Genomic DNA, 11768 nt, shown 5'->3' on the forward strand with positions numbered 1-11768 from the left:
AGGAGGGAGGGAGAGAGAGATAGAGAGGATACCGGGGTTGAATTGCAAAGGGCCAGCTAAGAAGAAAGACAAATGAGGAGAAAAGCAGCTGGGGTAGAGAGGAAGGACTAGGACACAGCAAAGACTTTTCCTGGCATTTGTGGCTGTTTGTTATGACAGGGGCAGAGATGCAGACTCAGACCCCTGCAGTGGCCCATTAGTCCCCACCGCCCTGCCGCTCTGCCAGACGGAGGCCCCTACCAAGTCTGTTGCCTCTGAGCCTTATTTATTGCTTCGAAATCTGGGACCGCGAGGTGTCCCTGCCGGGAAACTCAGGCGGAAGCTTCCATCTAAATCCTGGACTTGGCCTCCGACCACGGCTGCTGAGCAGGAGGAACAGTGGGAGGACAGAGTTTGATTTGTACTGTGGCTTTTTAACACATGGAGGGTGGTGTCTTTTTCTGGAAGCGGCAGGGGGATTCCGTCCTGCTCCCTAGGGATTTAAGTCTTGTCCTTATTCCTTTCCACTAAAGAAACAATTTTAAAAACCTACACCAATTTCCTAGTACTACTCTGGCTATTTTAACCAGAGTTAAAGCTCCTGAAAATACAGTAGCTACCAATTATGAAGAACTTACTGTGCTGGGAATGCTGCAAGGATTATCTCATTTCTCCTTGCATAATGTTTTGAGAAAGGTACTATTATTTTCCACCTTTACAGATGAGGTAACAGGCTGAGGGAGGTGAAGGAACTTGCCGGGATCCCATTTCTGTATGTGCCAGGACCTGATCTGTCTGGCTGTGTTTCTGTGTCATCCTGTCCTACCTCACCTCCATGATACAAATGCAGACATCTAAGCTTGTCAGTCCTAATCGCTTGCCCAAAATTACATGGGTAGAAAGTTGCAGAGGTTAAGCATGATGGTTCATACCTGTAATTTCAACACTTTTGGGGGATGAGGTGGAATGATCTCTTGAGGTCAGGAGTTCAAGATCAGCCTGGGCAAGTTAGTGAGACCCCATCTCTATCAAAAAAAAAAATCCAGATGTGGCAGTGTGCCCCTGTAGTCCCAGCTATTCAGGAGACTGAGGCGGGAGGAACACTTAAGCTCAGGTCTTCTAGGCTGCAGTGAGCTATTACTGTGCCAGTGTACTTCAGTCTGGGTGACAGAGCAAGACCTTGTCTCAGTAAACAAACAAACAAATTTAAATAAAAAGGAAACTGCAGACTGAAGATTTGAACTCAGGTCTGCTTAACTTCAGTGCCTCTGCCCTTATCCGCTACACACTGGGTTGGGGTATTTCAGAAACAGAGACTGCTTCCAGATGCTTCAGGAAGCAGTGTACTGTGGCTCATGAAAAAGTAAGGAAAGCAGAAGCTCCAACAAAACTGGGCACTTAAAAATGGTTAAAGTGGTAAATTTTATGATGTAGCTCTCTTACCACAATAAAATTTTTTTTCAAACCTCAGCATACAGAAGAAAAAAATAATTTAAAAAAATCCTCTGGTTGCCATTCCCTTGGGAGTGGATAATGCATCCTCCTCTAGTTGTGCTATTTTCATGATGTAGCTTCGCCTACTCCCTCCACCGACCTCCCTTTACCTCCATCTTGTGGCTTCTGCATGTTCATGCCTTCTGTTCTGTTTCCTTGTGTCCTCTGTGGCTTCCTGGGCTTCTGCTTTCTGCTTCCTCTGCGTGCCTCACTGTTTCCATCCTCTCTCTCTCTCTTTCTGATCTCTGTCTTTTTCATCTCTCTATCTTTATCACTATCTCCATCTCCATCTCTCTCTCTCTATCACCTCTATCTCTATTTCTCTCTCTCCCTCTCTCTATCACCTCTATCTCTATCATCTCTCTCTCTCTCTAATCAAGTCAACAATCTTAGGAGAAAAGATGAGGTTGAATGGTGTCTTGGGTGAGATTCCCTAGAAATAGGCTTTCAGATAGAGATTTGCCTGCAGGGATTTTTTTTTTTGAGAGTGCTTTTAGAATCAGCTCCATGGAGGAGAACAGACAATAGCACTGGGTGGAAAAGAAGTTGAACTTTGATGCAGTATTAACAAAGGCCTCCACCGATATCATAGGGTGCTTTGGATGGACTTTCAGAGTTATTCTTTCAGGCAAGCAGGTCAGGTCTTTACACCCTGATACTGATCCATTATTGGCCTTGGGCTGCCCTTGGTGGGGAGAGAGGAGAATGACCTAGCAAAGTGGCTCTCTTTCCCTGAAGGGAATTCTCAGAGATGGACTCAGCTGACATTTAATAACTAGTGGTGTCCCACAACATCCTCTGCTGATGGGATCATCACTTTCCAGAATACAGCAGCCCAATGGGCCACTTCAGCGACTCCTTGTCTCTTCTGTTCCATCCTATGGAAGGCCATATTTACTCCGGTGCTCATTCCCGATCAAATCAGATGGGACTACCATTTCAGGTTCAATGACATGAAACATGGCAACCATGTGCAAGAATGGCCTGAGGACTTGCTCAGATGGGGCTGAGGCACAGCAGGACCTTTGAGCACTTCTTATTGAAGGCCTATTGGCCCAGCTGTTAAGAGTGCAGAACTAAAGAGATTCTGAAGCTGATCTCCAAATAGCATGACCATTTCTTTGTTCCTCTGTTATGTCATCTGACCTCAAAGTATCAGACATGGAGGAAGTGTCCCTAGAGTGTTGATGGATCAATACTTAGTCATAGCCCCCTGAACAAGAGCAGCCCTTCTGCTGTTGACCAGATTGCCGCTTATGCTTTCCTTATTTCTCTGACGTTTCCTTGTGAACAATTACTTTTTTCTGCTTAGTCTAGGTCTCTCGTTCCTCTCTAGAAATTTTCCTCCATGAAGCAAAAACAGAGATGGAGACACACATATGCTACATGGTACCAATATAGCACCGTCAGTCAAACCCTACTCTCTCCCTGCTGCAGCAAGGATGTGGCAGAGCGCCCATCCCTTCCTTCCCCTTAATTGATTTCCAATTTCAGCCTCCTGGGATGGTGCCTTGGCTGGCATTCCAAGTTCAGCCTCTCAACCTTAATGTAATGCTTCTAGGGTGGTGAGAACTTATGTTTCCCACCTACTAGTTGGCATCTGGCTGATTTTCTCATCCTGAGGAATTTAGTTTCATTAATGTCAAACCTTTCTTTGTACATTGCATTTGTGTTGTCAAAAGTGATGCATACTTACTGTTCCCAGGTGAAAGAGAGTCCTTCACCTACTCCAGGACAGTGTTGTCATTTGGAGGGTCCAGTCATGGCACATATCAAGATTATTAGCCATAGGATTTGCTCCATCCAACCCAGGAGTCCTAAGGGCTCTGGCTGGGAATAGCTGGTGGATGCCAAAAGCAGGCTGGATGATTCAAAGTCTGTTTAGTTCTGCTCAGGCAACCTAGTGTGAGGTCTTGGAGTCAAACTTTCCCGCCTTCCCCTTCCAAGATTGAACCAAAGAGTCTATTTTTGGAGCAGATAACTTTTCAGCACTGAGTTGGCAAATGTTTATAATTGGTTTTTCACACTCCTTCCTGGACAAGAGACAATTTTTGTTGTAATTAAAATAGAAATATAAGCGTTATGAGAACCCAAGTCACCTTAGTAGGGCTGGCTCTTGGCCTAATAGTGATATGGTGAAACAGGTTTTCTTTTCCATACCTTATTTCCTCACCTCTATTCTTTTCAACCAACATTAATTATTTACCTTGAATAACTCAAATCACTTATGGTAAGTCAAATGTCCCAGGCCTCACCAGTTCATTGGTACAAATGTAGTCACTTTAAGACAAATACCAAGATGATAAGGGTCATAGCTTGTGCCTCTTCCTGCTGGATCTCATGTACTTCCAAGAGTACTGCAGGGATGTTTCATGTGTGCTATAAACGATTCCACTCAGGTTTTTTCACCCAAGCTTTGTGTGTGTGTGTGTGTGTGTGTGTGTGTGTGTGTGTGTGTGTATCCTGCAAACCATTTGAGGACACCATCTCTCTGCTGCCCGTTTCCTACAGTCTTCTATAACAATCTGATTCTTTGCCACTCTGATGGCACCTCAGGTTCTTTCACAAATGTGCCACCACCCCTGTAGTGTGCTGCTGCTGTCCCCTCTGCTGCCACGGGAGGAATATTCTTCTGCCAAACCTTACTTTGAGTTTTGTCATCAGGCTCTCTAAGCAGTTCAACTTGTGCCCAGAGACTCTCAGCCAGCACCGGTTTCTCTCCTCTCATCACATCTCAAGCCACCAAGACATGGACCAGAATAACTTCTCATGTCTCAAAGCTACTGAGAACTTTAAGAAAAAGGATCTTTGGAACTCTGGCTTTTTCTTTCTTGTGCTCAAGGCTCAGAAGACCCTGCGTTACTATTAGAAAATGGAGGCCCAAGGAGAGAATGCACCATGAAACAGCTGCTGAAGAGCAGATTTAGTGATTCATACTCAAGAACATCCATCACCCAAGCTCCCCAAGCTGTGTTTCCAATGGTGTTGCATAAGCCACACGTGGTGGAAGGAATGGAATTAGTGTATGCCAAATCAACTGCAGCAAAAATAATGACATCATGGACAATAATAAAATAATCAAGCAGCAACAGATGGAAGGGAAGAATTCCAGGCATGTAGGGAAACTGTTAGCCCCATGAACTGTTTGGGGTCTTAGCTGGTCAAACCAAACCCAGTTCCACTAGCCAAAGATTAACAAGAGTGTTATCCCTTCACCAGAAACATGAGCCCATCAATCTTCTGTCCAGCAAAGCGGCCATTTTAGGAACTGATGGGGACAGGAAAGGGGCAGCAAAGCATCACCCTTCACTTACCATCAAAGAGCCTTTGTTTGTTCACTGATGCCTAATAAATCAGAACCAGGGAATCAGGCGAAAAAAACATTTTTTTTTTTTGCCTTTTTGTTTCCCTTATTAATGAAACCTTTTAGAGATCTGTTTATACTTTTTTACTTGTACAAAATCACAATACTTCATACAAAGGGAGCAGATGGTACTGAAAGCTGGAAATTGGGCAGAGGAAAAAGAACACTTCTACATTGCTGGTAGGAATACAAACTACTGCAACCTCTTTGGAAGATAGTGCGGCAATTTCTGAAAGAACTAGAAATTGACCTTCCATATGACCCAGAAATTCCCCTATTGGTAATGTACCCAGAGGAACTCAAAACATTCTACAAAAAAGATATCTACACACGCATGTTTGTTGCGGCTCAATTTACATTAGCAAAAAACATGGAACCAACCATGTTGCCCATCGAAGCTGGACTGGATTAAAAAAAAGTGGTACATTTACACAATGGAATATTATGCAGCCATAAAGAAGAACAAACATATGGACTTTGCTGCAACTTGGATGGATTTGGAGTCTATGATACTCTAAAGAACAGAACTTTGCTCGCGTCCCTTCACCCTGCAGGCTGCTGTTATTTGCCCTTCAGAGTCGCTGCAATCTTGACACAGCCCAGGCACTTCCCGCCACTGCTCAGGATGCTCTCCAGATGGTAGTTCCTGGAGCTGAGCCAGCTGAGCAACTCCAGGTCTGGCAAGGTGAACTCATTCTTGGGCAGTGAGTGAGTAAGTGCCTTCTTTGAAGGGGCAGGGGCAGGGAAGCCCATAGGTGTGCAGGGGTTCTGGGCAGGGCTCCCCAGGGGCAATGAGAGTGTCAAACACATCACAAAAGTTTTCGTCGGCACAGCTGCCAATCTGCTCCACGAATGGGATCTTGACCCAGAAGCTTGCCAGCTCCTTCTCCACAGTTAGTTCCACCTTCTGAAGAGCTGTGAGGGGGACGCTGGTCTTGCCCTCGGCACTGAGGGCCATGTTCCCAGGAACGCTGATGGGGTCAGGTTCCAGAGTCAGGCTTTTGATCACCGCAGGGTCTTTCCCCTCATCACAGTTATCCCAAGAAAAGCTGTTGAACTGGGATGGCTGGTGCAGGTGAACGCACGCAGGGGCTGCAGGGTGGTTGAGCAGCAGGCCCAGGGTGAGAGCAGCAGGGCTGGCACGAGGGGCTGCATGGTGATGGTGGGCAGCGCTGGGGACTCTGTTGTTTTATTAACGATGGCCATTCTTATTGGGGTTAGGTGGTATCTCAGTGTGGTTTTGATTTGCATTTCTCTGATGGTGAGTGAGGCTGAGCACTTTTTCATGTGCCTGTTGGCTGCCCGTATATATCTTCTTCTGAGAAGTGTCTATTCATATCTTTTGCCCACTTTTTAATGGGGCTGTTTGTTTTTTTCCTTTTGGTGAGTTTGAGTTCCTTGTAGATCCTAGATATGCAATTGGCAAATATTTTTTCTCATTCTGTGGGCTGTCTCCTTGCTCTCTTGATGATTTCTTTTGCTTTGCAAAAGCTTGTCAGTTTGATGAGGTCCCACTTGTCTATCTTATCTCTTATGGCATGGGCACTTAGGGTTTTTAATCAGGAATTAGTTGCCAGTTCCAATTTCCATAAGAGTGTTTCCTGCATTTTCTAAGATTCTTATAGTTTGAGGTTTTTGATCCATTTAGAGTTAATTTTTGTGTATGGTGATAGGAAGGGGTCCTGTTTCAATCTTCTGCACTTGATCAGCCAGTTTTCCTAGCACCATTTACCGAATAGGTAGGTTCTCCTCTCCCCAGTGGTGTTTCAACCAGTTTTGTAAGAGGTTGGGATTGTAGCAAGCCATTTCTTTATCTGCTGTCCCACAAGACAAGCTCAAGATTTCTGTTAGTTATCAGTTTCTTTAAACCTGTGGGGCACATGGTCTAGTTTCAGCAGCATGGGCTAGTAGTTAAGTGTTCAAGCTCTGAAGACACATAGCTGGATTCAAATCCCAAGTTCTGCTTCTTGCCAGCTTTGTGTAAATTTGGGACAAATTATTGCAGTTCTCTACTCCTCTCTTGCCATGTCTGCCAAAAACAAAAAAAAGGAATAAAATGAAACCTGATATCTTAGACTTAAATAAAGACTTAAAATATTGAGTAGACAGCACTTGGTATTTTGTAAACACTCGAGAAATGGTAGTATTTGTCAATTTTGTCATTAGATATAAGTATCTTTCTTCATATCCAGTTTTGTGCCTTCTCATACAAGCCCATAGTCCCTGATTGGAAACGCTGGAGGCCACATTTTTTAAAAATTCAAAATATTATGGAAATCGGAAAGGTCACATAGTACATAAACTATACATTCCACTGCATCCCATCCCCAGTGGGGTGTGCAGTAACACTTTGTGATTGGCTCATTATTGCAGTGAAATGTGTGAATGTTCATGCTAAGTGGGATGTGAGATAAATAATGTATCAAGAGCCTTATGTCAGCTCAGGTCAAGTTTTGCTGCCAAATGAATTTGTGCCAAACTTAATTTTTTTTAAATCATTTTTTTAAACTCAAATTTAAAAAAAAGTTGGTTTCCGGAGTTTTGGAGATTTGAGACCTGGGCAATCATTACAAATCCTCCTGTTCTGTGTTTTTAAGCTACTTCTGTTACCTGTTCCTACTTAGAGTAGTGCGTCTCCTACATGTCTGTGTTTTTAGTTAATATCTGAAGGCTTCCTTTGAACTGTTAGCTCTCTTTCTTGGACTTTTTACTTTTCCTTCTAATCTCATCTCCCTTCTTTACCCACTCCTGAAGTTCTCCCTCCTTTTTCTGGAGTTCACGCACTACTGGCATGGAGATCGTCTGCATTCTCGTTGGTTTTCCCTTCTGCTATATTCTCTATAGGCTCTCATGTGTCCTTTCTCTTCCCCCTGTGGATTTCAGACAGTCTCGCTTCTGCAGTGAGTGCTCCCTGCCTCTGTTCTCGTGCAAGAGCCATCTCCTACCTCCTTCCTTTTTTTCTGGTGAGGATACTTAGTTTTTCATAAAAAATATTATTGTTCAATGCTCCTCAGAGAAAGAAAAATTTCTCCAATGCCCCCCAAATACCACGTGGTTTAATGGTAATCTTCCCCCTTTAAAAAACCAAATATGTAATTGATCATATGCAACTTATTTCTTGTGAAATATAGCGTTTATGTTTTTAAAATATTTGCCTTTATTTTAATTAAAGGCAATCCAGTTTAAACCTGTGCTTTTTGTAATTAGCCAGATCAAAGCTATCATAGTACAAAGATGATAAAAATAAAAGACAAAATGGTGATACTGACCTTTTTTTCTTTTGGCCCTTTTGTTCATTGCTAGTGGTGCTTGACTTCCACCCTACCCACCATTCTACCCTCTTTCTCCTTTTAATTCCTTCATCTCTTTCAGATATCCCTTTTGTTCATGCTTTCCTTTACAATGCCAATAATATCATTATGATAATTTATTGAGCTCTCACTGTGTACTAAGCACTTTACATGGATCATTTCATTTCATCCTTTCAACATTCCATGAGATAGGGTAGGGACTCTCTTAATCCTCAAATTTCAGATTAGAAAATTTGGGCTAAGAGATAATAAAGAGACTTGCTCAAGATGAACCTCCAGTCAGTAGTAGAAATGGAATTCAAACCCTGCTGCATTAAATCTTTGCATTTAATCCTTGTTGCATTAAACTAATCTCAAAGCTCATGATTTCAATCACCATACCTTTATTTCCTCCCTCACAGCTGATATTGCCATTCTGATTATTGCATTTATCTTTTCTTTCTAGGTTTTTACAGGTTCTTAAATGTGACTCATATCTGCCTGCCTTTTTTCAGTATGCTGTTATCTTGGCTTGTTTGTTCAGATTTATCCCTTTCTATGGTTGGATTTTTGGTTCTCGTCTTTTCTTGATGGCACATTGAGATTTTTTTTTCAGTTGGAGTCTCACTCTGTCACCCAGGCTGGAGTGCAGTGGCATTCTACCACAGCACCGACCTGCTGGGCTCAGGCGACCTTCCACCTCAGCCTTCCAAGTAGCCAGAACTACAGGCATGTGCTACCATGCCTGGCTAAATTTTTGATTTATGATAGAGATGAAATCTCGACAAGTTCTCAAACCCATGGGCTCAGGCAATTCCTTCACCTCGGCCTCCCAAAATGCTGAGATTACAGGCTTGAGCTACCATGCCCGGTCGAGATTATTTTTATAATAACCACATACTTGTGGGGATCTATAGGAAAAGACCTGATTTTAAATATTCTTATTTTCACAAACCACCGCAGTGTCCTGGGAATAAATGCTGGGCAGCAAAAAAAAAAAAAAAATAGTATCTTCTTACTCTGTTACTACATGCCTTCCTCAAAACATATCATTCAAAGTCTTGATTTCATGTTATAGACTTTCAGGTATCTCTGAATAACTGAACCCATGTTTATGATGTTAGGCTTGCTATGTTGTAGTTAAACAAAACCCCAATATTTCAGTTCAACACAACAAAGACATATGTTTTTCACATCACAGTCAGATGTGGTTAGGGAGGTCTCCCTGGCTTGACTTTTCTCCTTGACTCAGGGATCTGCAATGTTTACATAGTGTAATTTCGTCATCTTAAAGTTATTTCTTCCAGCTACCTGGGTAGGAGAGAGGGTGGGGTATATTCACAGACTCAGCCACAAAGAGTAGTTATCATTGTCATCTTCATTTTTCAGATAAGGTGACATATCCATTGAGATGACTTTCTCAAGATCTTCCAAACCAGTAAGTTGTAGATTCAGAATGAACATCCCTACCTTGACTCTTCTTTTCATGATAATTTTTAGTAATGAGAAATATTCTATTTATGTTAATGCTTCCTGTCTTGATTCATGTATTCACAGAAATTTAATGAAATTTTCCTTCTTTTTTCTTGACGATTTTAGCAAAAGTTCCAGAGAAGGTTCCCTTGGTTAGGCTTGAGCCACGTGTCCATCCATCCTTGAACCAATCACTAACCAATCACAATGACCAGGACAACACAAAGTTCTGATTTGTCAAGTCTGTGTCATGCATCTGACTCAAGAATGGAGGAAATGGAGCATGGAACACCTTTACCCCTACTGTATGTAATGAGAACAACAGAGAACTGTTCCCCCAAATGAAGCCAGGGTGCTATTACTAAAGGAAAAAAGCAGTCAGGCAGACAAATCAAGATAAGGGCCATCAAGTTGAATAATTGAACAAAGAAGGAAGTGTAAAATAGAATGAGTGACTAGGGAAATCAGTCAATGAGAAAATGAGTGAATAAATGATGGCTCTTTGGTGGCAGTTGGGGGAATGCTTCCAGATGGAAAAAGTGAATTAGGGGCAAGTACATGGTCCACCAAAGGGAGGTTCTGTTTATTGCATTGTGATAGGCTCATCTTGAGGTGAATTTTTAAGGACCCAGACACTTTCTGGTACAAAGGTGATCGTGGTTTCTTTGTATCCTTTTGACATTCTTGCACTCTCTTTCTGTTTTCTCTTTTCTTTTTTTTTTTGCAATGAAGTCATGCTATGTTGTCTAGACTGATCTGAAACCCCTGAACTGAAGCCTGAACTCCCACCTTGGCCTCCTAAAGTGCTGGGATTACAGGCATGAGCCACTGTGTCCAGCCTCACTCTGATTTCTCTCAATCCCATTGGAGTGGGAGCAGCTTTCAGCCACTGGCCTGCTTACCCCTTGTCTTAGTCCATTTTGCGTTGCTGAGACTGGGTGATTTATAAAGAAAAGAGCTTTATTTGGCCTATGATTCTGGTGGCTGAAAAGTCCAAGACTGGGCATCTGCATCTGATAAGGGCCTAAGGCTGCTTCTACTGGTGGCAGGAAGAAGAAGGGGAGTGGGTGTGTGCAAAGAGATCTCATGGTGAGAGAAAAAACAAGAGAGGGAAACTGAGGAAGCCAGACCCTTTTTAATAAAACTTGCTTATGTGAACTAATCTATTCCCGAGAGAGGGAGAACTCACTCCCCCAGAGGGAGGACATTGATCTATTCATGAGGGATCCACTCCCATGACCCAAACACCTGCCACTAAGCCCCATCTCCTAATGCTGCTACATTGGGGATCAAGTTTCAACATGAGTTTTGAGGGATACAAACTGAATCCAAGCCATGGCACACCCACAAAAGAAACTCAGTGAGAAGAAAGTGATTTCTTCCTCCCCACTCTCCAAGGTTTATCTCTCTCTGTCCATTTCCTTGGGCCTCACTCTCCTCCTTGAAGAATGCTTCTGCATCAGCGAGGCTGAAAAAGTCAGGAGGCTCATCAGTGTTCACTTCCATGGGCAAAGTGACTTCTGCAGTGCCAGGCCTGGAGTTCGTTTACCTCTCCCTGAGTCAACGAGATTTTGTCTATAGGCCTTTCTGCTATGTTCCTCCAGAGAGAGGTAAACTGCCTTTAAGTAATTACTGAAGAAGGCATAAACCAGGGAAATTTGATTTGAGCATGCAATTTGAATCGGGAAATGTTCGTATAAATAACCAAAGCAGCTGAATGCGGCAGGTTTGTGCTTTATAGATTTTTTTTTAATTTCAGGGTCTTCAGAATGGAAGTTCTGCTGCAGCAGCTTAAACCACCTTAGGTCCCTGCACTATGGTCTTGTTCTGGTTTGATACCGTTAACTACCAAGCTGGAGTTTGCTAAGTTAAGGTTGCCTCCTGTATCTTTGGAAAGAAAGCAAAATCCACTTGAACCCCCAAACAATACTATATCATTGAGGAGTGACACAGTCATTAAAAAAAAACAATTTTGAACCAGGAAAGAATTTGGAATCGTTTAGTTCAACTTCACCAATGAGGAAATTAGAGACCACAGATGGTAAGTCATTTAGTGGGGGAGGGAGCCAATGAGACTTTGAAAGTGTCATAGTCAGCTTTTGTTGCAGCATCATGCAATCCCCAAATCCCAGAGGTGAATGGTTCTAGCTTACATTATATCAGAACTG

At 42.8% G+C, this 11768-nt stretch overlaps 1 pseudogene; it reads right to left on the minus strand.

Annotated features, from left to right (window-relative positions):
* Positions 1 to 5398: 5398 nt before the first annotated feature.
* LOC103256345 lies at positions 5399 to 11106 on the minus strand (annotated as a pseudogene).
* Positions 11107 to 11768: the final 662 nt, after the last annotated feature.

Source organism: Carlito syrichta, unplaced genomic scaffold (assembly GCF_000164805.1).
Source record: "Carlito syrichta isolate Samal-C Ts95f unplaced genomic scaffold, Tarsius_syrichta-2.0.1 Scaffold289269, whole genome shotgun sequence".
In the NCBI taxonomy this organism is placed as follows: domain Eukaryota; kingdom Metazoa; phylum Chordata; class Mammalia; order Primates; family Tarsiidae; genus Carlito; species Carlito syrichta.